The 26,151-nt window shown below is 40.5% G+C and overlaps 1 long non-coding RNA gene across 2 annotated transcripts in view; it reads left to right on the plus strand.

Annotated features, from left to right (window-relative positions):
- The window catches only part of LOC117803765, a 24,348-nt gene extending 7,956 nt beyond the window's left edge, over positions 1 to 16,392 (plus strand). The window contains exons 2-4 of one of the 2 annotated variants that reach the window (XR_004627835.1): positions 10,747 to 10,872; positions 14,717 to 14,784; positions 15,428 to 16,392. This is a non-coding gene — a long non-coding RNA (uncharacterized LOC117803765). Of the gene's footprint in view, positions 1 to 10,746; positions 10,873 to 14,716 lie in introns of both variants that reach the window. The other variant, XR_004627834.1, reaches the window with a different exon arrangement.
- The last annotated feature ends 9,759 nt before the right edge of the window (positions 16,393 to 26,151 follow it).

Below are 26,151 nucleotides of genomic sequence, written 5' to 3' on the forward strand. Positions count from 1 at the left end.
CTGGCTGTCTCTATCTCTGTCAAATAAATAAATAAAATCTTTAAAAAAAAAAAAAAAAGAAACTACAGTTTCTTTTCTAGTGTCTCTCCACTGTTCTGTCCATTTTTCTTGGTCTTATCTCCATTGCCTTTCCAACTCTGGCTGTTTCTTGTCTGAAATTTAAAAATTTATTTCCATCCAGGATTGTGTATTTAGTTAGTTAAGATTGTTACAATATGAAAAAAAAGAGATTGTCACAATATAAGTATTTTAAGTACTTATTTGTGTATCTACTTTAAGCTAAGAATTCGGTGTGTGTGTGCATGCGTGTATGGGTGTGTAATTGTGTAGGTGTGGTGGGTTATGGTGAGCTGGAGTGGGGAAGGTGATGTGTAAAGTAATAGAAGACAGAACCCATGCCTTAGAATTACTCTTTAAGTATGAAGTTAATAAAACTCTGTTATGGCTGGCTTCAATCCCAACTGCAAAATCTTCCAAAGGTTACATCAAAATCAAATGCCTAATCAAGAAATTCAACACCTTTATCAGTCCTAATTTGCCTTGCTCACCTGCCAACACTGATTTCCGCTTGTCTTCTCTTGTTCACTATCCCCCACATTCACTGTCCCCCACCCCCCCAGATTCATTCACACAAGAATTATCTCTGTCTCTAGGTGCCAGGGCCGGACTGTCCCTGAAGGTGTTCCTTAGCTCCCAGTTCAGAGTGCCCAGTAACTCTTGGCCCTCCTGTTCTCACTACTACCACTGCTACCATAACACTTTCTATATCTCCTAAATCCATGTTAGAGTTCTCATTAAATGCTCGCTGAAGCAATCTGAAATGAAAACTTTCTCAAGTAGGAAAATAAAGACTATTGGACTTAAAACCCAGAGCCAGCTTAAGCAATTTGCACTTTTTCATAGGAGATGCACACAGGCAATCAGGTCTTTGATGGCAAGGACTCCGCCTTCTTCATTTGTGTGTCCCTTAGCACATCTACCAGCATGCCATAGATCTACAGTCTTACATATTCATCAGTGAATTCATCAGTGAAAATGTATTAATGAATGAATAGTTTGTATACAATTAGATTCTTTGAGGGTGGGGTGGCCAGTTTTTTCTCTTGGCTTTGTTTTGTTAAAGTCTCTCCATTAATTCTTAGCCATTTTTAAAACCTACCTTTGACATTTGATACTAATATAATATTGATATAATGTACTATTCTTTTTTTTTTAATTTTTTTTAAAGATTTTATTTATTTATTTGACAGAGATAGAGACAGCCAGCGAGAGAGGGAACACAAGCAGGGGGAGTGGGAGAGGAAGAAGCAGGCTCATAGCAGAGGAGCCTGATGTGGGGCTCGATCCCATAACGCTGGGATCACGCCCTGAGCCGAAGGCAGACGCTTAACCGCTGTGCCACCCAGGCGCCCCGTACTATTCTTTATTATAGTTTTTTTCCACTCTTATTTTGTCCTAAAAATCATGTAAGCACTTGTGCTATAAACTATAAATGTTTGCGTCCCCTCAAATTCATATGTTGAAGCCTAATCCTTAATGTGATGATATTTCAAGGTGAAGACTTTGAGAGCTAACTTAGAGCCCTTATAAAAAAGATCCCACAGAGCTCCTTCTCCATGTGAAGACACAGAAGACAGCTGTCTACAAAAACAGAAAGAGGGCTCTGACCAGACACTGGACATGCCAGCACCTTGATCTTGGACTTCCCATCCTCCAGAACTGTGAGAAATAGATTTCTGTTGTTTATAAGCCACTCAGTCTATGGTATTCTGTTATAGTAGCCCAAACGGACTAAGACAACTTGGGAAACATGCACATTCCTCAGGACCTTTTCAAATCTACAGCATCAGAAAATTCTGTGCAAGTTCCTAAGAATCTGTATTTTTATTTCTTTTTTCTTTTTTAATTTTTATTTTGTTATATTAGTCACCATACAGTACAACCCCAGTTGTTGATGCAATGTTCCATGATTCATTATTTGCATATAACACCCAGTGCAGCATGCAATATGTGCCCTCCTTAATACCCATCACCGGCCTATCCCAATCCCCTACCCCCCTCCCCTCTGAAGCCCTCAGTTTGTTTCCCGGAGTCCACAGTCAAGAATCTGTATTTTTAAATCTAACTTAGTGATTCTTATGGCCAGAGAAATTTGGAAACCCTGCTTTATTGAGAAACTCTTAGCTGAGGTTAATTATTGTGTTTGATTTATGCCAAATACAATTTCGTGAGCGTTAACATCAAAATGCCTGAACTCCAATCTCGTTCATTACCATCTGAGTTGGGGCTAGCCCAGTGTTTCCCAAATTTGTCTGCAAATTAGATTCATGGGGCTCTTTAAAAAATGCCAAAACTCAGGTCACACCCAAGACAAATTAAATCTCATTCTCTAAGGCTGTGACACAGGCATTAGTATTTTTTGACTCATATATACGAATAAGTTAGCATTTTTTGAAAGATTTTATTGATTTATTTGAGAGACAGAAGAGGGAGAGAGCACAGAGGGAAAGTAAGAGGGAGTAGCATACTCCCTGCTGAACAGAGAGCCCAATGTGGGGCTTGATCCCAGGACCCTGAGATCATGACCTGAGCAGAAGGCAGACACTTAACTGACTGAGCCACCCAGGCACCCCAATAAGTTAGCATTTATTTCCCAACATGTACACAAGTTTGGGAACCATTAGACTAATCATTAACCCTCTCTAAGCCTGTGTCTTTATGAGTAAAATATAGACAACTCTCATTCTAAAATGTTATTAGGAATTAATCTAATTAATGCATGTGAATATACCTTATAAATGATAAAACCCTGTGTATTTTGAGTAAAGGTTAACAAACTTGCAAATAAGAATTTGTATATTTTATGTATATTTACTTTTTTTTTTTAATGCTTGTAATTGTGATCGTCCTTTCAACAGGTTAGTATGGTAGGTTCAGCTTGCAAAAGAAACCACGGTTCATGGGGCGCCTGGGTGGCACAGCAGTTAAGCGTCTGCCTTCAGCTCAGGGCGTGATCCCGGCGTTATGGGATCGAGCCCCACAGGCTCCTCTGCTATGAGCCTGCTTCTTCCTCTCCCACTCCCCCTGCTTGTGTTCCCTCTCTCGCTGGCTGTCTCTATCTCTGTCGAATAAATAAATAAAATCTTAAAAAAAAAAAGAAAAAAAGAAAAGAAACCACGGTTCAGAAAGCTGTCCTTACAGTTTGGGTACATTTCCATCAGGTGGCAGTGGTGTATCTGTGGTCCTGGTTTAAAGCATTGGTTCTCTGCTTTCACAGTGAATCAAAATCTTCCTTGGCTTGTGTTTACCCGCAAAGATTTTGATTCAGTAGGTCTGGAGTGGGACTCTAGCATCTGTAAGTTTATTGAGATCAGCATGTCATTCTGATGCCCTGTTGCTAACCATGGTGTTTGTTATTTCTGTTTAGGCCTTCTGTTCTACCTACCAGATTTAGTCATAAATGTTCTACTTTGTTAATGTCAGAAATATCTCTTCATCATGTAAAGCAGAAAACAATTTTAGAATAGCTTAAAAAGTATTTGAATCCATATGGATACCACTCCTTATTACTACTACCACTCAGTCTTTATAATCTTGTAATTTTTATTTCAAAATGTGTCCTGGCCTTCTTGATATATAAGCAAACCTTCCCAGTGTCTGAGATTACTATTTGCATTTTTTAAAAGTCGGAGAGGGATACCTGGGTGGCTACTTTTGTTAAGCTGCCAACTCTTGATTTCAGCTCAGGTCATGATCTCAGGGTCCTGGGATTGGGCCCCCACTCTGTGCTCAGCACAGAGTCGGCTTCAGGATTCTCTCTCTCCCTCTGCCCCTCCCCCTGCTCTCTCTCTCTCTGTCGCAAATCAATCAATCAATCAATCCATCTATCTTTTAAAAAAAAAAAACAACAGAGAATGTGTGTTTCCCCCACTGATCTGGAATCTCTCTCCAGGGCAGTCGTTCTTAAACTTCAGTGGGCATGTGGAACACCTGATGGTCTCATCAACAGTGTACACTCCATCCAGACCTAGTGAATTAACCTTTGGGTTGAGTTCCAGGGTTCTGAATTTTAAACTATCTCCCTCAGTTATTGTGATGCACACTAAATTTTGAGAACCATTGGCTCTATGGAATCAGAAGCTAAGGTAACTTGGTAAGGTAGAGACTACTAAGGGAAGTCTCACAGGATCTGGATGGAAAACTGTGAGGAATTCTGTGTTTCCTTCTTTCCCCTTTCAGGGCCTCATCTTAGTACAAGTAGTGGTCCATGACTCTGTTGTTATCCAGTGACACTAAGGAGAGGCACCCAGCATTGGTTGGGGGATGGTACACAACCTCTGGAGTTCCCCAGATGAAATTTGAAACTGGCCTTCATATGAGGAGGGCAAGGACTGACTGAGGAAAGTGGCAGACTACTCCAGATTGGTAGGTGACAGTTTTAATAAGCAAGGGAACTTACATACGAGGCTTGACTTGGGTGGCAGCAAGCCAAGCAGATCTTCACACCCACCTACCAGAATCTTAAGAGTTTATATAGAGGGCTTCACTGGATTCAGTCACATGTACCATCCAGATAGGCTCAACAACACATTGCTCTCTCAAGGCTATGTCCTTGAAATGGCTCCCACACGGGGAAAAACTTACATTTCAAGGATGGAAGGCGGTAGAGAGTCTCATACTGCCTGGGTCCAGCTCCCAGGTCAAACGGTGGTCATGTCCTCTTAATGACTTCCTCTAATAATTGGTAAATTTGCAGCACTAAGCCCTATCAATTTTTGTTGCCAATCCAAGCATGGAGCCTGCATCAGGGAAGTTACAGCAAATAACGGTTTTGTATTGAGGAAATACTCCCTTTCCTTCTCTTTCTCTGCGTGTTTTGTTGTTGTTGTTGTTGTTTGTTTGTTTGTTTGTTTAAGGAGGGGGCATAGTCCTTATTGGAAAGGTGATGTGGTAGAAAAGTGATGTGGTAGAAAATGCAGAGGAAAGTACCATTTATTCCTTGGAGTGATTGTAACACACTTCTAGATGTTCTGTTTCTCTATTTTCTTTTCCCTCTTCAACCTGACTTTTTCCCATCTATTGTCTTTTCCCCTTGGTTTGTTGGTTTGTGGTCCCCTCTTGAAGAAACACTCATCTAGAACAGATCTAGGCTCCAAAAAAACCCAAAAACACCTATATCTGAAATCTCCCAATTCATCTTTAAGTTGCACTAATAGCATATTTGATAATTCACTTGGGCTAATTATTTTTACTGTTATGTATAATTGTATTTGACACATTTTTAGTTTCATGACTATGCTTTTATTTCCAACTGTTTGCTTTCAATTACTAGCATTTTATACATCCTAAGGCTTCATCTGCCTTTGATTTCAGATAAAATGTGTACTTTCTGCAGAATAAACAGTAAATTCTTTTCTACTAAAATATGTTGGATTGGTAGGAACACATGATAAGGGTAGATCATTGGATTTTCATATTTGGTATTTTATGTCTTACAGAAACTTGTGAATTGTTAATTTTTATGTTAAAAATTACCCTTTCTCCTGGAACCACCCTCCTACTCCATTCTCTAGCTGAACCTAAGGTCATCTTTCTGTAGTACAAATTTAATTATTTCTCTCTTTAGCTTAAATTTTCTGGTGGTCCCTTGTACAATGGTTACCTCTTGCTCTGGCCATCCAGAACTACTACTTTATTCATGAAAATTAAGTGGGCTTCTTAAATTTAATATTAGAGGGAGAATGTGCTAGTTCCTTCTGGAGAGTGGAAGCTAAAAGGGAAGCTCAAAAGCTGTCAGTGGTCATGTTTTTCACCGTGTGCCAGAACCCAGTCAACAGTGAGAAAGAATGAAGCCAGCCCATGGGGAGAAGCAGAGATGAGAGATAGGGAACAATGTGCTGGTGGGATTTGAAGCCTTAATTCGAGTTGTCCCCAATCCTTGGCTGTACCCCTGTCCTTCCAGAAGCTGGTTGTTCCATCCTTCCTTGCATCACACAAAATACCCCAGGACATCCTATGAAGTCCCCACTGTCACCTAAGCCAGTTAGAAATAGGTTTCTGTCACCTGCAAACAAGGGGTCTAGATGAGAATAGCCTGTAAGGCCCTTCATGATATGGCCCCAAGCTTCTCAGTTCCATCTTCATATGAGCCTTAGGAAGATACTCAGCTGCAAGTAACAGAACACAGACAAATAGATTTAAATAGTAGAGGCATTTCATTCTCTCATATACCAAGAAGTGCAGATAAAGACAGAGATGGTTCCAGTGATGGTTTATCGGTTCCACTACATGGTAATGCCTTAGTTAGCTCTGCAATTCTTTGGGTCTTTTCCTTGATCAAGGAAAGAAGCAGCTCCAGATAGTCTTTAAGACCTATGTGAGCATTCCAGACAGGGAAGATGGAGGCAACAGCCTTCTCCTAGGGAGGGTCTGTTTTTAGCCTGGGAGGGAAGCTTCAGCTGATTTCTCCTTAGATCTGACTGGCCAGAACGGGGTCACTTGCCCAACCCTAGAATCATGATTGTGAAGTGAGAATTACCTTGACTCATTCCCTAGCTGTCCTTAATTCAACGGATCTGTGCCAATTATCTGAGATTCATTTAGCAAAGAAAGTGGAGCTATAGTGGAGCCAAACAATTATCTCTACCACACGTTTCCATTACCCTCTCTGTCCTTCCACTACCATGCTTACTACCACCACCCCAGTTCTAAGAGCCAGCCTTATCAAACTGCCTTCAAGGACCCAAACATAACTGTGCTTTCTGTGGTTTCTTTGGTCCGTGGGGGCCTTTGCACATAACTTTTGCTTTGCTCAGAACACACTCTTCTTCCTTCATTTAGTAGCATCTTGGTCTTTGTGGCTCCTTTTCCTTTTAGGCCTTGGCTTAGATTTCACTTCCATGGAAAGTCTTCCCTCACCCCCCAATTTCATAACACCCTCTTATTAGCCTTGTCTTTTTTTTTTTTTTAAAGATTTTATTTATTCATTCGACAGAGATAGAGACAGCCAGCGAGAGAGGGAACACAAGCAGGGGAAGTGGGAGAGGAAGAAGCAGGCTCATAGCGGAGGAGCCTGATGTGGGGCTTCGATCCCACAATGCTGGGATCACGCCCTGAGCTGAAGGCAGACGCTTAACCGCTGTGCCACCCAGGCGCCCCTTATTAGCCCTGTCTTAGGACCTCTTAGACTATCTGGTAATTTTCTACTTATTTATATCTTCTACTAGACTGTAAACAACTTTTTTTTTCTTTTGAGAGAGAGAGAGCAAGGAGAAGGAGGAGAGGGGCAGAAGGAGAGGGAGAGAGAGAATCTGAAGCAGGCTTCATGCCCAGCGTGGAGCTGGACACAGGGCTCGATCTCAAGACTCTGAGATCATGACCTGAGCCAAAATCAAGAGTCAGATGCTTAACAGACTGAGCCAGCCAGGCGGCCCTAGACCATAAATTCTTTGATAGCTTATTGACTAGGCCTTATGTCTCCACGGCCTCGCATAGAGCCTGCTCATAGTGGGTGATCACTAAATACTTGTAGAAGTAAATGGAGGATATTTTGAGTGCACTCAAAATCAATTTGTGTTAAAATTGCTTTAAAAAGATCAAAAGAATCTTGGTGTTAATTTACTTATGAGTTTTGTTACAGGGAATAGACAAAAGAGTAATTTGTTAAAAAATTCCTGATACACATTTACATTTAAAAGTCTTGGCTGTGATGGCTTCCAAAGAGCACGGCAAAAGATGATTTCCCACTTAGGCAGGGCAATATTCATTCTGTTTGTCTCATATAAGAGCAAAAGATTCTAAGAGCTTTTGAACAGTCCTTACATAATTTTTCAAATGGGCAGATTGCTGCATATGGATTCACAACATAGAAACTAAATGTAGCTAAGTGGTGAACTTACTTCCCTACTTAAATTTTATAAGGAACTACTTTTCTCTGCAATTTCTTGCTACCATTTTATCACAAAAAAGCAATGTGACATGACAAGGTGCTTTTAATCCTTTTTGTAAGTAGACAAAGTTTAAATAAGGAAGGAAGGAATTAAATGAGAAAAATAACCACGTTTGATTAATAGAACAGCAGCACTTTGAAATTTTAGCACTTTGAAGTTAAACATTGAGTTTGTAATTAATGTGAGGTAATGCAATATTCATTTACAAATTTCTGAAGAGAATTTGCCAGGCACAGTGAGTTGGGTCCTCTTTGGATTTTAGACATAGTGCGGCCCCTTTTGGGAGTCACATGCTGGCCTTTTCCTGGGTGGCCACCCAAAAGCTGCCAGTTTGGAGTGGGGCCCAACGTGCGAGGGGGCTTACCAGTTCTCCCCGGCTGCAAGCATGTGAGTTAGTGGATCCAGTACTGCTGGAAAGATCTATGGCCCAGCCAAAAGCTATATGGAGTCTGTGACTTTAACAAGCCCCAGTAAGACAACCAGAAAGGAGACCCTTTGTGTTTGGGAAAATGCAAACTCTTCTTCAGCAGATGACTCCTGGCTTGTGGCTAGGCTCATGTAGAGACCGAATCATTCCACCATCTGGCATAACACAGCCATGGTACCTTGATGCTTCACATGAAATGGTGTTGTCTCAGACACTTAGCCATAGAGCCAGCCATTCCCAGCAGCACTCCACCTCAAGTGGATTGAGAAAGAAGAGAACCCTGTGAGGCTGAGCCCGTGAGAAGCCTGAAGACACAGGTAAATTATATAACCAGGCAGTTGTACACCTATGTTACTTTCTTCCGTAAGGCTCCTGGGGAGTTTCCTATGCCTGGTGGATCAGGGACAGTAACTTGAGCCTGCTGTACGGATGGTTTTATGATATGCTGGCACCAGACAGTTGAGAGGTAGTGCTTCTGTTCTGGGTGGCCCTGCACTACAAGTGAGAAGGAAAATGCTTACAGTCATTAAAGTCTGGGCAGAAATTTTATTGTTCACTTTGCTTTGAAGGAAACATTTTATTGTCTACTTTACCTGAGGTCAGGATCTATACTAATTCTTAAGCTAATTATTTGGCACAAAGATAACTTCCAAAATCTGTAACAAGTAAGGCAGTTGGAATCTAGCACTGAAACTGGGGCTGAAGACCTCCTGTGGTGCCAGACATTTACCCTTTCATTGCTGGATTGTGGAGGGGTAAGAGATGTCTCTGAGGGAAGGCCAGAGTGACTTGGGCAATGAGGGATATACTAGGGCAGGAGGCTTTGGAAAGAGTTGGCTTTTTTTTAGGCTAAGTGAGTACATACTGGGTCATTTTTAGTCCTGGTCTGACTAAATGGTTAGGGACTTGGAAGGATCAAGACTGGAGAACTGATAGCAATGAGGTTTTAGGGAAGGGTGACTGGACCATTCAGAATGGGCCTAGAGTAAGAATAAGTGTGTCCGTGTGAATGCTCGCTGAGACACATCATTGCAGAAGAGGTTCTTATTTTTTTAAAAATTTTTTTAAAAGATTGTATTTATTTATTTGACAGAGAGACAGCCAGCGAGAGAGGGAACACAAGCAGGGAGAGTGGGAGAGGAAGAAGCGGGCCCTCAGCAGGGAGCCTGATGCGGGGCTCGATCCCAGGACCCCGGGATCACGCCCCGAGCCGAAGGCAGATGCTTAACCACTGAGCCACCCAGGCGCCCCAAGAAGAGGTTCTTAATACTAGGAGTACAAAATGATTCCTTCTGTGGGAGTCAGTCATCCTCCTCCTTGAGCCAGTCTATTGGTTCATGGGCATAATAGCTGTGATGGCCAGATTGGAGGTGATGGTTAGACTCAGTAACATAATATAGTAAAAAAACATTAAAATTAAAAAAAAAAAGACTCAGTAACATAAATTTCTTTCCACCAAGACTGATCATAGACTGTTAGCAATGGTGACTAGCCATATATTTCTAGGGAAACTGGTGTATTACCTTGCAGCAGATACATTCTTTTGAGTTGGAAATGCCCTTTCATCATGGAGGAGCAACAACTTATCATCACTGGAATAGTCTTTCTGGATTTATATTTGCTTTCCCTGCTTACATGCCTTAAAAGCATCACAGGATTCAATACCTAGGTTTTAATTGGTGAACTCACTGCACTGCCAAACAAGGCAATAGGCTACTGACTGCGTGGCCTTACTATATAAATACCCTTTCGTCCCGATGAAGCCATGCTTCATTGGAAGGATCTATTGGAAACTTAACCATGGCAGTATCTAAGAAGTAGCACCTTGTGGTATTGGTATGCTAAGTTGTAGGATGTAGAACAGGAATGGAACCAGTGACCAATATATTTGATATTGTTTTCACAGCTGGAATACAACCTAAGGCTTAGGGGTGAAGATATTTCTAATAATTACAACTACTCTTTCACTTTCAGAAGTTTTGCTTTAACTCTTTAAAATTATTTCTGTAACTCTTTTAGCCTAAGTAATTCAGTACTCATTGGGAGAATGTTTCATCCAAGGGTTAAAAAAAAATGTAGGTTTTGTTGAATTGGGAGCTGCGACTACCACCTGGGCATGTTGGATTCTTTGTGCAATCAGGGCAAAGATCCTTGGCAAGCTGTGGTGTTGGCTGAAAGCCAGGAGAACTTGGAACAAGCAGGGGAGGAATCTATCTCATATGTCACCAGCAGTCTTGTGAATGCCTGCAAAATGGATGGCTGTAGCTTGCACCAGTATTTTCCTTGCTAAGTATTTATTCTCATGTTTCCTTTTAAAATGAGAATTATAATAATTATTTTTTTCTTTTCTTGTCTCTTTCTTTTTTCCAGGGATATATAATGTTATCCAGGTAATGGTTCAATTTATCATGTGGTTCATAGGCTGTAGAATACTGAAATGGGATTCTGACAGAATTGAAGAGGAATGCACATACGCCAGAGGTCCTGGACTTGAAGGTCAGCATCTCCTCTCTGTGTGCAGTGGCTGGAAGTAACTTTGGTTGTTCCCCATTGTGTTGTGTGAGATTTGGTTGGATCATGTGTTTTGAGTTGTTGGGTTTTTTTGGATACAGGGGAAAAAAAGACGTGTGTGTGTGTGTGTGTGTGTGTGTGTGTGTACACGCACGCACACGAGCATGTCTGTTAAGCAGCCAGAGGGTGAAATGGAGGACATGGCTTTGGGATAGTTGTATGGTCAACAGTAAGTTTCTTTTCTCCCAGAGAGATTATTCCTTTGCACACAGACATAGGCCCCAGATGACATCTATGCTATGTGATTCTGTCTACCTGGCCATGAATACCTGTCTGGGAGCTGCCCCTGACTATGCTCTGTATCCCAATTATCAAAATTTGAAATGGTAAGATAGAGAGATGGGATGCCATTTGATTCAAGTCACATTAGTGGCAAATTCGATAGAGAGATCTGTAAACTCTTTGAGGCCCTCAAACCTCCCCACTTCTTGTCCCTTTGAGACTCTGCCCTTTACTCCTTAGATTTCATGAAATGCCCTAGAATGCTTCCCACAATCCTCCCTTTTTGGCCAAGTTAGCCGGAGTTGTTTCATGTTCCTTGCAATCAGAGAACATTAGTTAACTTATATAGAGATCAAGGACAACCTATGTATACAATGATCCTACCTGGAGCTGCTTAATTTTAATGAAAAAATCATCCAACTATTTGTGAAGAAGAAAGCTACAAGAAGAAAAGAAGACTTCAAGCTAATCTCCTCCTTCATGGGGTTACACTGTTCTCTCTCTTTCCTTATGTTTCTGGGAAAAAAACTCAGCATTAATTACTGGAAAATTATATTTATTTTTCTAAAGCCAAAATTTGGATCTACAGAAGACTTGCAGAAGGATGAAAAACAACCATGTGGCCTAACCAGTTTTTTATAGGAAGACAAGTGTAGCTGGTCTAAAGAGAGAATGAGGTCGAATGAGCAGGATATAAATATACAGTAGTTTCCCCTTATCTGTGGTTTCCCTTTCCGTGGTTTCTGCTCCCAAGGTCAACTGTGTGGCCCTGGAAACAGATCATCCTCCTTCTGACATATGGTCAGAAGGTCATTAGTGTCCCAACACTACTGTGTCATAATGCCCACATCATTCATGTCACTTCATCTCTTCATGCAGGCATTTTATCCTCTCAGGTCATCACAAGAAGGGTGAGTACAATACAGTAAGATATTTTGAGAGAGACCACATTCACAAAACTTTTACTACAATATATTGTTACAATGGTTCTATTTTATTATTATTGTTATTAATCTCTTACTGTGCCTAATATATAAATTACACTTTATCATAGGGAATATGTATAGGAAAAAACATAGTAGAGTTTGGGTTTGGTACTGTCCATAGTGCCAGACATCCACTGGGGGTCTTGGGAAGGTATCCCCTGTGGATAAGGGGGCTACTGTACATAGAACTGGAGTGATGGCAAAACAAATGTAAATACAGAAGCTGGATGAAATCCTGCAGTGTTAGCTTCCTCTCATTTGTACCATTTGACTGATCTCCCTGCCACTGGGACAAAGATAGATGTGGTAGTGGATGCAGACCATAAAGAAACTTGCCAAATAAACACAATTATATATTGATGGCTTTAGGTGTATTCTTCAATAATGTCACCTCTTCCTGTTTATTTTCATTTACTGGCCTCATTGAAATCTTTCACCTCATTGAAATCTAATACTCTCTATTATATATTAATGCAGCAGTTCTCAAACTTCTGTAACCCTAACAATTACCTAAAGGGTATTTGTTAAGATGCAGATCCTGGGCCTGCCCCTCAGAGGTTTGAAGTTACTAGGTTTAAGGCAGGACCCAGGAAGCTCTACTTCTAGAAAGAACCAGGATTTTCAAGTGCATATGGTCGTTGGTTGAGTGGCAATAAAAATTATTTTCTAAACCAGGACACTTCTGAGTCAAGTGAGTTGCTTCTAATAATTACTCTGGAAGGAAAGGTGCAAATGAGCACAATCCGAGGCAATCCATGCACGGCCAGTCTTCGATCACATCTGAGAAACACTGCTAAGTGAAATTAAATTTCTGTTATAATAATCCAAACATCACATTAAAACTGACAGTGGTATAAATGTCTTTGTTAATTTTAAGCCTCAAGAAACAAATAGATGGAAGTTCATTTATTTTTTCAGATGGGGGGCTACCTGCCTGCTGTACCCCACAGAATCCATATAATATTTGGTAGGCTTATTTTGCCCGATTTTTGAGATAGGTCAAGTACTTAAATCACAAAAAATTCTTTTTGTTTTTTTCTTCTTCCTTCCCCTTTTATCTGTTCCTCCTTTCCCTCTCTACCTTCCTTCCCTCACCCATTTATTCATTAAATATTCACTAAGTAATCCAGAAGACTGAGAAAGTCAGAGGCTGGGAGAACAGTCATGGGTCTTCATTCCTCTTACTCTCCATAAAATGCAGACACAGCCCAGGTCGTGGAACTGGTCTGATTGGCTTCTGTTCTAGACAGGTGTTGAGCCCAACATCATTAAAAATAAAACAGAACCAATAAGAAACCATGTTATTTTATTTTAATGCTAGTTTAGCAATTCAACCAGAAACACTTTAACCTCGAATGTTTAAAGGACTACTTCAAAGTCTTTTAAGTGATGTTACACTGTAAGTATGAAATTATGTCTCTTTTGTCTGGCGTGATTGTTACTGTGTTTAGAGTCACTCTTGTAGGTGAAGATAAGGTTTCACTTTGTTCTTTTCCATTTAATTTTGGGTTTGCTTTGTAGGGAACAGATCAAGTGTGTTGGAAAAGTAGGTACATGCTAGAGCGGAGGAAGGCATTAACTATTTATTTTGAGTAATAAGAAATGGTATTTGCTTCAGAAGTAAACTAGCAAACTACACTCATGGTGACATGGACAAATTAACATACTTTAAGATCCCTGATCTTTTGAATTACTGGCCTCATAGAAAATGATCCCCCTCCCCAATTTTTAAAGTTAAGGGTTCTAGGGAGATTGGAAGAGGTTTATAATACTTACCTTTTCTCTCTTTTATCAGAACGGGGATTTACATAGGCAGATAATATCATCATTCTTTGATCTTTGTTGATGGAATATCTTGTAGATGTTTTTAAAGACTTGGAACAACATGAAGCACTTTGATGGAGAGATACATATTTTTTAAATAAATCATTTTTTTCTTTGACCTTTCATCTTTCATATACTAATTACTGTAAACAAAATTTAAAAATTATAAGTTGAAATTCCTCATTTAGATTTAGCTCTCCTAAGGAATTCAACAAGAAGCAAATGTCAACTCTAAATAACTCTTTCTGATGCATCAGCTGTCCTGTGGTGTGTATACTTTCTATAAAATGAATGCTACTTTCAGCTTCTGTTAACCCACATTATGCCAGGAAATTTCCTAATGGTTCTTGTAGACATTTTCTCTCTCTGTAAACCTATTACTGTGAAACTGGTTCCTTCCTGACTTCCCGTTATGTTCCTCTGTTATTGCATTATTGACATTTATTGTGTTGGAATAATTTCTCTTTATAAATTAATTTTTTTCTTCTTAATTTTTTCCATGTTTTTGATTTTTTCAAGTTACACAAGCATTTTTATTATTAATTCCTTTCCTTTCCAGAGGCATTCCTTAAAGGTTTATTCTGTTTGCAAATTTTAATTAAAATTTCCTCCTTTCTCAAGATATTAAATCTGTAATTGTTCTTGGATTTTAATATTTCTATTCAAATCAATAATGGAGAATGTAAATATTCACACATTGGTCTAAATAATTTTCCTCTACTTTTCTATCTTTCCAGTGGCTACTTGAACATTATCTTACCATCTTCAGGATCCCCAAGTGTAAAAACATGTTCTTCTATCCCCTGTATGTAAAGAAAGTTATTCTATAGTTCTTTGTATATGTACTTATATATCCCACATTTGTGTTGTCTTCTCCATGTCCACTCATTCAGCCAGACATTTACTGAGCACTTAAAATGGGTCAGACACTGTGTTAGGTTATGTTTATTTGTATTCTTTCCAATTGCAAGTTTTTGATTTTATAGTTCTAACGTTGCATACAAAAAGTATGCTTAAAACACAATCTCTTACTCTAATTTAAACCTTATTCTCTTATATAGTTGACTGTAGTGTATTCATAGATCTAAGAGACAGGACTACTGAATAAATGGACTAGTAATTCTGATAATTCTAAAACTTCCCAGTGAAATCTTCTATCTGTATAGTCTTATGCATGTATAAAATTTTATTGAGAGCTGAAAAAAAAATTACAGAAAATGTGATGAATTTTATTGTCAATAATTTTATTTAAAATGCCAAATTAAATACAGGTGAATATAATCTGTAACTTAATATCATTTATTATGTGCCAACTTGGTCAGATCAATAATTTCAGCTAGCATAAGAAAGCTAGATACATGAAAAATTCCTGGCAGTCATGTTAAAATTATTCCATTCACTAGAAGTTCACCTTTTGCAAATAAAGTTTTATTTCTGGATCTTTATAGATTACTCTATGAGAAAAGAATCAGGAGAAATAGGAAATAAATTTAAAATGGACATTTTGTTCAGATGACTCGATTAACTGGAAGCTACTGCTATTAGCCAGCTCCGTTCAGCGAGGATCAATTGAGCAGAAGATCCTGGGTAGAGCGACTGAAAACACTAGCATCCTAGAACAGCTATGAGAGGAATTCTCGACTTCGGTCTCTGCTGCCCTCAGTGTCCACGTTGGCCTGATTGGACCCAGGCCTGGCCAGCATTTTATGAGTTGTGATATTGTGATTTATAATAACAAATATGTATTTGGTCTTTGTCCCCATTTCTAGCACACAGCTCCTAAAACCCTTGTGGTTTCCTAAATGATAACAATAGAGGTGTCTTTTGTTTTGTAAACGAAGTGAGTTTTCAAAGTACCTGTGGACTGGAGCTGGTTGCCAGGAAACCAACTCTGATTAGAGGTTTGGAATTTTCAGTCCCATCCCCAACTCCAGGGAGGGGAGAGGGACTGGGGTTAGATCAATCACCAATAGCCAATGATTACATCAATCATTGTAAGGAAGCCTCTATAAATATCCAAAAATCGATAGGATTGGGAGAACCTCTGTGCTGGTGAACACATGAAGATTTGGGGCAGGGAGTGCCTCAGGAGAGAGCATGGAAGCTCTGTGCCCTTTCCCCTTACCTTGTGCTATGTGTCTCTCTTATCTGACTATTCCCGAGTTATATCCTTTTATAGTCAGTCAGTAACTAGTAAGTAAATTGTTTCTCTGAGTTCTGTGAACTGCTCCAACAAATGAACTGAACCCAAGGAGGCGACTGTGGGAACCTCTGGTTTATAGGCAGTCTGGTCAGAAACACAGCTTGGGGGTGCCTGGGTGGCTCAGTCCTTAAGTGTCTGCCTTCGGCTCAGGGTGTGATCCCGGCGTTCTGGGATCGAGCCCCACATCGGGCTCCTATGCTGGGAGCCTGCTTCTTCCTCTCCCACTCCGCCTGCTTGTGTTCCCTCTCTCGCTGGCTGTCTCTATCTCTGTCAAATGAATAAATAAAATCTTAAAAAACAAAAACAAAAAGAAAGAAACACAGCCTGGACTTGGTGACTGGCATCAGAGTTGGAGGGACAGGGAGATCTTGTGGGACTGAGCCCTTAACCTGTGGAATCTGACGCTATCTCCAGGGAGTATCAGTTTAAGTTGTAGGACACCCAGCTGATGTCTGACCATTGGTTCGTGGTCAGAATTGGTCTCAGAACCAGATTAGACTCATATATTTAAGAGCCTCATTTATAGGTACTCCTGAGAAGTTAGTTAGTATATGCAGGTGCAAGATAACTCCTCTAGTGACCTAAAGATGAACTGGCCTGATGAGATATGAACTAATGTCAACAGAGAAAAGTTGTCAATTAATGGTGGATGCTAGACCTAATAGGCCAAATGGAGTTGGGAACTGAAGTCTCCATTTAGACTATTTTAAGTTGGTGTTAGAGGAGTGTCTGCTTGACTCAGCAGAGGAAGACAAGGCGGGGGAGTAGGGGTGGGTTGCAGGTAAAAGAATGGAGGTGATTAGCAAGACAATAAGGAAAGGGGTGTGTGTAGGGGGGTCAGAGACAGAGAGAATGAGGGAATGAATGTTTATAGCTTATCATAGCTAACTTGGTTTTTGCCCTTTGTGAGGGCTTCTTCTTTAGCTTTTCTCCTTGAGAACCTCCCATTTCCCCTTGCTTTAATTTTGGTGAATTTCCATACATTTAGGAGGCCCTAACCTTGATCATTACTTCTGGCACTACATAAAGGGAAATTTAATCTCTGTCCCTCTTACATGCTAGCCTTGATGAGGTTGTGGGATATCGGTGAGGTTCAGTGGGGTGGAGTCTGGAGCTGATGACCAAGAAAGAACTCTTGAGACGTCTTTGGTGCAAAATGGTGGTTTATTAGGGGCACCTGGGTGGCTCAGTCGTTAAGCGTCTGCCTTTGGCTCAGGACATGATCCTGGGGTTCTGGGATCGAGCCCCACATCGGGCTCTTCCGCTGAGAGCCTGCTTCTCCCTCTCCCACGTCCCCTGCTTGTGTTCCCTCTCTCGCTGGCTGTCTCTCTCTCTGTCGAAGGAATAAATAAAATCTTAAAAAAAAATGGTGGTTTATTAAAGCACAGGGACAGGACCCATGGGCAGAATAGCTGCTGCCACAGGTTGTGAGGGGTGTCTGATTATATAGTATGGGGTTGGGGGAGGTAAGGAGAAAGGGAGGTTGAGAAAATACTTTCATATGTTAAAGAAGACTCACAGGATACCTGGAGGCCTTGCCTTGTCAAGTTAAGGTTGTTTACCCCTCTAGTAAGGCATTAACATGAAGATAGTTGGGAACTTCCTGGAGGAACATCATGTACCCCAACCAGGAGTGGGAGGGTGCAGGGTGTAGGCTTATGCTTTGTCTTCAGCCAGCCTTCTGCCCCCTCATCAGCCTCAACCAACAGAGAAGGGGATTCTAGCATTTTTTCTTCATGAGGGGAGACACTAGGGAGAGAACTTTTTTGGCATCTAACCACTTCCTCAGTTTTCTGTCCCTAAGGGTCAAATGGCTACTCTGATTGGTTAGGCTCTCCTATTGATTAAGCCACATTTTTACTACTGGGCAGCATCTCTTTGTGGAAGGCCACAGTCGTATTTGGTGTGTTTGCTCCCTCGTCTGCTTTCTCAATCCATGTTCTGGCATGGTAAGAGAGCCAGAGCCTTTTTCCCAATGTGAGAAGTAGCCTAGCCATGTTCCCACTGCGTTCTTGTTGCTCAGAATGGCAGTCGGACAGGCTGCTGGCCCATAAGCTAGCAAGGAACAAGATGGCTCGATGTCAGGCAAGGGGACGGTGTGTGTTCTTCCTTGTTAGACCTGGGACTTCCTTTACCCTGGTCCTGCAGAAGGGTTTTGTACTGCTCTCTTCTCTCATCACACTGTAATAATCCCCCCTCTGATATCAGAAGTCAAACAGATGACAGTTTTGTGTGGAAGAAAACAACTTAGGGTTTCTGGCCTAAGGTGTGTCCTCCAGTCTAGTTTTCTTATGAGTTGTGGCGTAGGGTACTGGCTGCTTGCCAGGATTTGCCAAGCTGCACTTGTCCGTTTACTGCCTGGCTGGGAAATATCAAAGTAAGGGGCAGAGGAGTGGTTCCTGGGCCTCACAGTGAGCTTTCATTTCATTATTTCAAATAGAATTTAAGTTTAAATGATATTAATAATTATTTTAGTCTTTTAAATGTTGGATGTTTTGTTTTAATAATGTAAAAACTATCATTAACTTTTACTGGGCCCTTTTTATAAAGTCTATTTTATTAGTTTAATTTCTGTTAGAGGGAAAACATACCACACACACACACACACACACACACACACACATACACACACACACACGCAAGGTCACAATTAATTCCAAAATCTTGGGATATAAGGATGTCTAAACAAATTCGAGGTCAGTTCAGTCTCCTTCATTAAGCGAATATTTACAGAATCCCTGCTCTGAGCCAGGCAGAGTGCTGGGGATGCAGGATGACTCACCTGAATCATGAGGAAGGATGTAGCTTTATTTATGCTCGATTGAAGGTTTGCAGGGCTTTGTGGAATCACTTTCAATCCCTGTTGCCAGCTAAATGCGATGAACTACAATTCTGAGCATTGTTTAAACATCTGATAGTCTGTTTCAGCGTGCTTATTTCCTAAAACCCAGAGATGTGGTGCAATTCAAAAGAAGCCCCAGGCTCTGCTTTCGCATCCCACCTAAGGGTCTCCTCACTTTTCTGCTTGGTTGGATCCCTTGCCAAACACTATTCCAACGGAAAGACCCATCATCTCTCTGTAGTCTACAACTCTTGTCTAGACTAGGTTTATTCATCTTTGTGGTCACCAGTGTTCCCAGGACTTAAAATATTTTATCTTTCAAACAGTACCTCCTTTCTGAGATTCATTTTTCACTTACATTTCCTACCTTTATTGTTAAAAGCATCTGTAGAATTTACAGGTTATATCTTTTTTTTTTTTTTTAAGTTAGATAGCTTTTACCTCCTCAGGGATACAGGTTATAAAGTCACTTGTAACTGATATTAAGTCATTTTTGTTTCTAATCCAATGACTAAAATCGTGTTCTAGCTCCCTATGGACCGTTGGTATTCGTTTTCTTTGTTCCCTCTGTGTGGCTTTGGTTTGGTAAAATTTGAAGTACATGTGAATACGAAAGTACCTAATACAAGCAACTCATCCTTGAACAGGATGAGACAGAATGCCCCCTGTGTGGTTACCAGCGCTATGCTTAATGGTCTTGCTCAGGAAGAATCATGACATCTATAGCTCAACATCTTGGAGATTCAGATGGTAATTAGGAAAGGCCATTTCTCACCAACTGGAGCTTAAAAACATTGACAAGCATCACATTCTGAATTAGTCTAATATTGGGGCTTTTTTTTTTCTAGGACATAAAAAGAAAATAATGAACATAAATATGCCCTCATGTGTATGTCTGTCATTTTCTACTCAAATATGTTTTGTCATGAAGAGAACCGTATATGAGAATTTTTAGGTCTCTAGCCCTGAGATACTCAATATCGATCCATTGCCATTGACACTGTGAATGGATGAACTTTTATGCAGATGGCCCTTGGTGCAGAGCAACACAAGCAGTAAGCATTTTGACTGTTAGCACTGATTATAGAATTATTTTTTAATAAGGCTTATTTCTAGTTGGATATATTGGGATTATATCTGATGCTTGCTAAGTGCTCAATAAATAAACTTGATGAATGTATGAATAAATGTACAAATGAACTTGAAAGTAGAATAAAACTAATTCTATGCTTTGCCTCTGTGAATAATTTATGGAACTAGACAATTTATATTACCCTCAGAGGTTAAATCTAGTAAGGACAGGGATAAGGTTTAAGCAAAGCTAGAACAATGCATCTAGGTTGGGGTGCGGTCATGAGAAATGTACAGTGACTAATTGAGGACTTACTCTGTACCCACACCATGCTACAAACTTCCACAGTTGTTACCCTCTCTAATTCACATAATAACCGATAGACGAAGCATTACTAGTCTATTTTATAAGGAAAGAGATAGGGGCTCCACAAGTTAGGTAACTAGCCAAGATTACACAGCCTACAAGTGGTGGAACCCAGATTTAAACTTTTAAAACCATGGCTAGTGATCCTATGAGGATGGCCTTGTCTGAATTTCAATTTTGTTCTGCTGAAACACAATGGAATCTCCCCAGCTATAAGGTGAGTTCAAGCATTACAAAGAATAAAAAAGAAATACTGCATACATTTCATTCATCAGGGAACTATAGGGATTTAGAAATACAAAGTAGCGTAAAACATATGCATTCCAGACCAATTCATTTCATTTATTCATTTATGAAATGGTATCCTCCAAGTACCATGAGCCCATGCTACCCCACACCTGGCCTGTGTCTTGGTTGCCTCTCCCGTACCATGTTGCATTTTCTTTGGCTCTCTAAAGTGAAACTTCTGTTTGCAGGTTTTATCCCGGAATCCATCCACCAACACTCAGATGACAATCTGCTCTTGATTTGCAGCCAGGGGCATCCCAGTTAGTTAGAGAGGCTGATATAAAGGGGTATGAGGAGCCAAAGGAGGTAGTAAGTCTCCATTTCTGCTGATAAGGCCACCCAAGCAAGTTACCCTGAGGCTGTGGTAATCTGGAAGGCTGCCTCTCACTTATCCACAGAATTGAGCAGCTCCCTGGCCATAATGCTAGAATAAGCTACTGAGAGTGTATTACTCAATAACAGATGCTGATCTATCTAATCTTTCTTTGGTATTGGAAGGTGGCTGGGAACACCAGGTGTTAGAGATCGGTTTTCTCGTGACTTGTGCAATCACTGCATGTGCACTAAGTGCGTGAGATAACAGGTGAAATACCTAAATCAGAGTAGAAGTCCACCTGTTAACCGTGACAATAACAGAAATAAAATGAGCTTTGGAAATGCCAGAGTGCTAGAACATATCTGTTGCTCTTTTGAGTCCTTTACAATGACTTCAACGGAATGGTGATGTAGATATTCAAGTATCACAGAGACTTTCTTATGGACAGCTGAGTGGTATCAGGCAAGGCTTTTAAAACTTTAATAGACATATGAATCCCCTGGGGGGCTTGTTGAAATGCAGGTTCTGATTCAGCAGTCCTGGGGGGGGGAGCCTGAGATTCTGCATTTCAACAAGCTCCCAGTGTTGCTGCTGCTGATTCATGGGCCACACTCTGAGGAGCATGGATGTAAAACTGAGAGTATTATCATCCTTCAATTCATGGGAATTAATGAAACATTCTGTTTATGTTTAAAAGATCTTTTCATTGATAAGTAATTTCCACACCCAGTGTGGGGCCCAAACTCAACCCTGAGATCAAGAGCTGCACACTCCATCGACTGAGCCAGCCAGGTGCCCGTGAAAGCATTCTATTTAAAAACATACACCTATTATGTCTATGTTGCAGGATTCATGGTATATCATCAAATGGTCTTTATTTCTGTCTTTTCTGTCCCTTTAAAATTCATTCAGTAATCGTTGGGTGTCCTTGGATGAAAATTTCTCCAGATCCCACGACTTCTCTGCTTATGCTTAGCTAATAGATCACCCTACTGTCAATTAAGATCAAAAGCCAGGCTCAATTCAGTAATGAGATTTGGGGGCCCAGGATATTAACCAAGCTCTGTCCTTGATTTAACAGGCAAACCTCCTTTGGCCCAGTCTGGTCCTGTTTTCCCTGCAAGTCTGCCCTGGAAAGAGGCCCTCATTAGATGTTTTCTATTCAGCCATGTTGGGCCTCTTGGTTTAAAGCAGATTCTTCATGAGGTACCTTTGTGGAGTCGTTCTAGGTGCTGGGGACCTCTTTCCTACAGTTTCCCTGTTGCTGCCTGGCAGAGCCATTTGGAATTCCGGTGGCCATCTGCTCCTCCTGCTTTGTATCCTGGGAATTTGGCCTCACCTCCAGCTTCTTTCTGCTGCCGCCCCACCCCCAGGACCCTCACTGGGGCAGACTCTCATCAGCTGCCTCTGGTCCACAGGAAACACCCGTGTGCCTGTGCCCTGAAGAACTCTGGGAATGCAGATGGCTCCGCCTCCAGAGGAGTTATTCAGCCATCCCTGATCATCCAGAGCCTCTGAGCAGAAAGCAGATGGCAGGCCTGGGGTCCCCAAAGTGCAGGGGTGCACTGCTCAGGATGGCCAAGTGGACCCATCTGAATCCTCAAGAGTGGGGTGGTGGAGACTATTAACAAGGCAACAGCTCGTTTTAGAGCATTCCCTTCACAAATATCCCTCCTCTTTTCTTTTTTCAATTCTTTCATATTCTCAAAGTAGGTCAGAGGGTTCAGAAGTCATGGGATAGATTCTCAGAAATTTCCTTTGAAATTCTTTATACGGTAGTTTGGACCCTCACTTTTTATTAATTTTTAAGTAGGCTCCACACCCAACATGGAGCCCATTGTGGGGCTTGAACTCATGACCCTGAGATCAAGACCTGAGCTGAGATGCAGAGTCCGATGGGTAACTGATGGAGCTACCCAGGCACCCCCGGGCCCTTACTTTTAAATGTCACTCTTGTTATTGTAACAATGTCAATGACTTAAATTTCTCAAGCACTATATACCCTGAGGTACTACGGGAAATACATTTCCCTGTTTTACAGGTGAAGACACTGAGGCACAGAGAGATTATATGTAAATTTTACTACTGAGTTTGTAGTCTTAATCCCTATGCTGGCTGGCTGGTAAAAGACTTCCAAATACTTGAAGGTAATATAACTATATACCCAAAGGAGAATGTTAAAAAGCAAGTGGTATGTCAGGTCGGCAGAGTGAAATCTCTGGATAACAATTCTGGTTCTAGGTCTTTTTTTTTTTTTTTTAAAGATTTTATTTATTTATTTCACAGAGATAGAGACAGCCAGCGAGAGAGGGAACACAAGCAGGGGGAGTGGGAGAGGAAGAAGCAGGCTCACAGCAGAGGAGCCTGATGTGGGGCTCGATCCCATAACGCTGGGATCACGCCCTGAGCCGAAGGCAGACGCTTAACCGCTGTGCCACCCAGGCGCCCCTATTAATTCTTTTAAGTAGGCTCCACACCCAACATGGAGCCCATTGTGGGGCTTGAACTCATGACCCTGAGATCAANTATTAATTTTTTTAAGTAGGCTCCACACCCAACATGGAGCCCATTGTGGGGCTTGAACTCATGACCCTGAGATCAAGACCTGAGCTGAGATGCAGAGTCCGATGGGTAACTGATGGAGCTACCCAGGCACCCCCGGGCCCTTACTTTTAAATGTCACTCTTGTTATTGTAACAATGTCAATGACTTAAATTTCTCAAGCACTATATACCCTGAGGTACTACGGGAAATACATTTCCCTGTTTTACAGGTGAAGACACTGAGGCACAGAGAGATTATATGTAAATTTTACTACTGAGTTTGTAGTCTTAATCCCTATGCTGGCTGGCTGGTAAAAGACTTCCAAATACTTGAAGGTAATATAACTATATACCCAAAGGAGAATGTTAAAAAGCAAGTGGTATGTCAGGTCGGCAGAGTGAAATCTCTGGATAACAATTCTGGTTCTAGGTCTTTTTTTTTTTTTTTTTAAAGATTTTATTTATTTATTTAACAGAGATAGAGACAGCCAGCGAGAGAGGGAACACAAGCAGGGGGAGTGGGAGAGGAAGAAGCAGGCCCATAGTGGAGGAGCCTGATGTGGGGCTCGATCCCACAACTCCGGGATCACGTCCTGAGCTGAAGGCAGACGCTCAACCGCTGTGCCACCCAGGCACCCCTGGTTCTAGGTCTTAATTATTATTGTCTTAAAAGACGTACCGGGATTGCATTTCCTAAAGTGTGTTCCATGAATTGTGAGGCCCGTGATTTCCTTCGATCAGTCAACATACTGCATGCTACACGGGACAGGAACAGTCTATCACCATTATCAATTCTAGGAACACCTGTAGAAAAGAAAATTGTATTTAACCCCAAATTATCTGATATTAGATTTTTTAGGTTTGACTTTTTTGGTAACACCAAAAACGTTCTTTGGAAGTTCCAAAGAATTGGCTTTTGGGAATTTTGTAATGGATCCATTGATTAATTAAGAGATGCACGAAGGTGCATCTACTAATTCCATATTCTTCCTTTGGTTGTAAAGAATGTTTGCAGTCACCTTTTGCAGTAATTTAAAAGATTTCCCTGTGGCACATTCTAAACCTAACTTGCAACTAAACCTCTTTATTAAATAATAGTAAACATGTTAACATCCATTTGCATAAAATGTGAAATTTGGTACAGTGACTATCAATCTTGTTTGCGTGTTAGAATCATCTGGGAAGATTTTAAATATCTGGCTGGGCCACATGTCAGGCCAGTTAATGCAAGCATCTCTGGGAGAAGGATCCAAGCATCCATCTAGGCTCTGATTTGACCCCCACAGTCCATATGATAAATTACCTAGATACTTAGTTGAATTCAAACTTGCTCTCTGAGAAGGAGATTAAACAATCTACTACCAACGGATATAGGCTGGCTGAAATAAAATGGTTAAAACACGTAAGATTTTTCTCTTTTTTAAAAAAGCTAAATGCATACTACTTAACACTTCTACATGGCAATTATCTAGGATATTCCTTATTGAAGTTTTTTAATTTATGATCTTTGGTGTAAGCCCCCTCTCCTCATTTGGTTCTCATCTGTCAATTTTATATTTCCAAATTGCACTCTACTGAAAATAACGAAATTAGATCAATATAGTTATGTTAATGGATGTAATATGCAGCTCATTTGAAAGAGAATGGCAATACATATTTTCATAAGTTCTACATTACTCAACTCATTGACCAGAAATGTGTTAATGATATAATGCTGGTATTTTGAATGTCTGAGAGTCCCACTGATGGCACCTTAGAGATAAAAAGCTACTTAACGTGCATGAAACCGGAATGAATGACTGCACTGAATATATTTAAATTATCTTTATCTAAATTATCTTTAATGTCCTGTGTTTAGCAGCACATTTTATTCAAACTCATTGACTATTATTCCTGGAACTTAAATAAATCAACTGTGCATTTTTGTTCATCTTGGCTCACACAATTCCACGTCATTTTGTTTGAATAGTGATTTTAATTCTGTTTGCCAAATAAAAGGAAAAACAAAATCATGGAGCTATAAAACACAATACCAGAATCATGTGATTTAATAAGAACAAGCCAGGAGTAAATTCCTACTTGGGATTTTCTTCCTTCCAATCTTGGGCACACACACTTCCTTGCTTTCCGCTTTGGTCTTTGCTCTTATGTATTGTTTCTTGGTTTGAGATTTACATTTGTATTGGGAAAACCAATACTGATGGTTTCTATGTAGTGAGGAACTTCCAAGATATCTTTGCAGTATCTTTAGGAAATAGAAATTTTTCAGATGTTTTCTCCCTGAGAAGGCAGTAGAAGTGAGAATGGAAGGAGGGAGGAATTTAAAAGAATTGCTTGTTGGAATATTTGAATGAGGGTGAGAATGCAGGAGTCTTGTTGAAGAGAAAATGGATTTGTGTAAATGGAAGACTATTTGTCAATCTGCAGAGAAGCCAGAGGATTAGCAACGAAAGATATTAACACTCTTTATCTTAATAAAAAAATAGAGAAACTAAAGATTGGTACACCCATACATTGAAAAATCATTTGTAAATTTCAGAAA

The sequence above is a fragment of the Ailuropoda melanoleuca genome, chromosome 1, assembly GCF_002007445.2.
Source record: "Ailuropoda melanoleuca isolate Jingjing chromosome 1, ASM200744v2, whole genome shotgun sequence".
Classification (NCBI taxonomy): domain Eukaryota; kingdom Metazoa; phylum Chordata; class Mammalia; order Carnivora; family Ursidae; genus Ailuropoda; species Ailuropoda melanoleuca.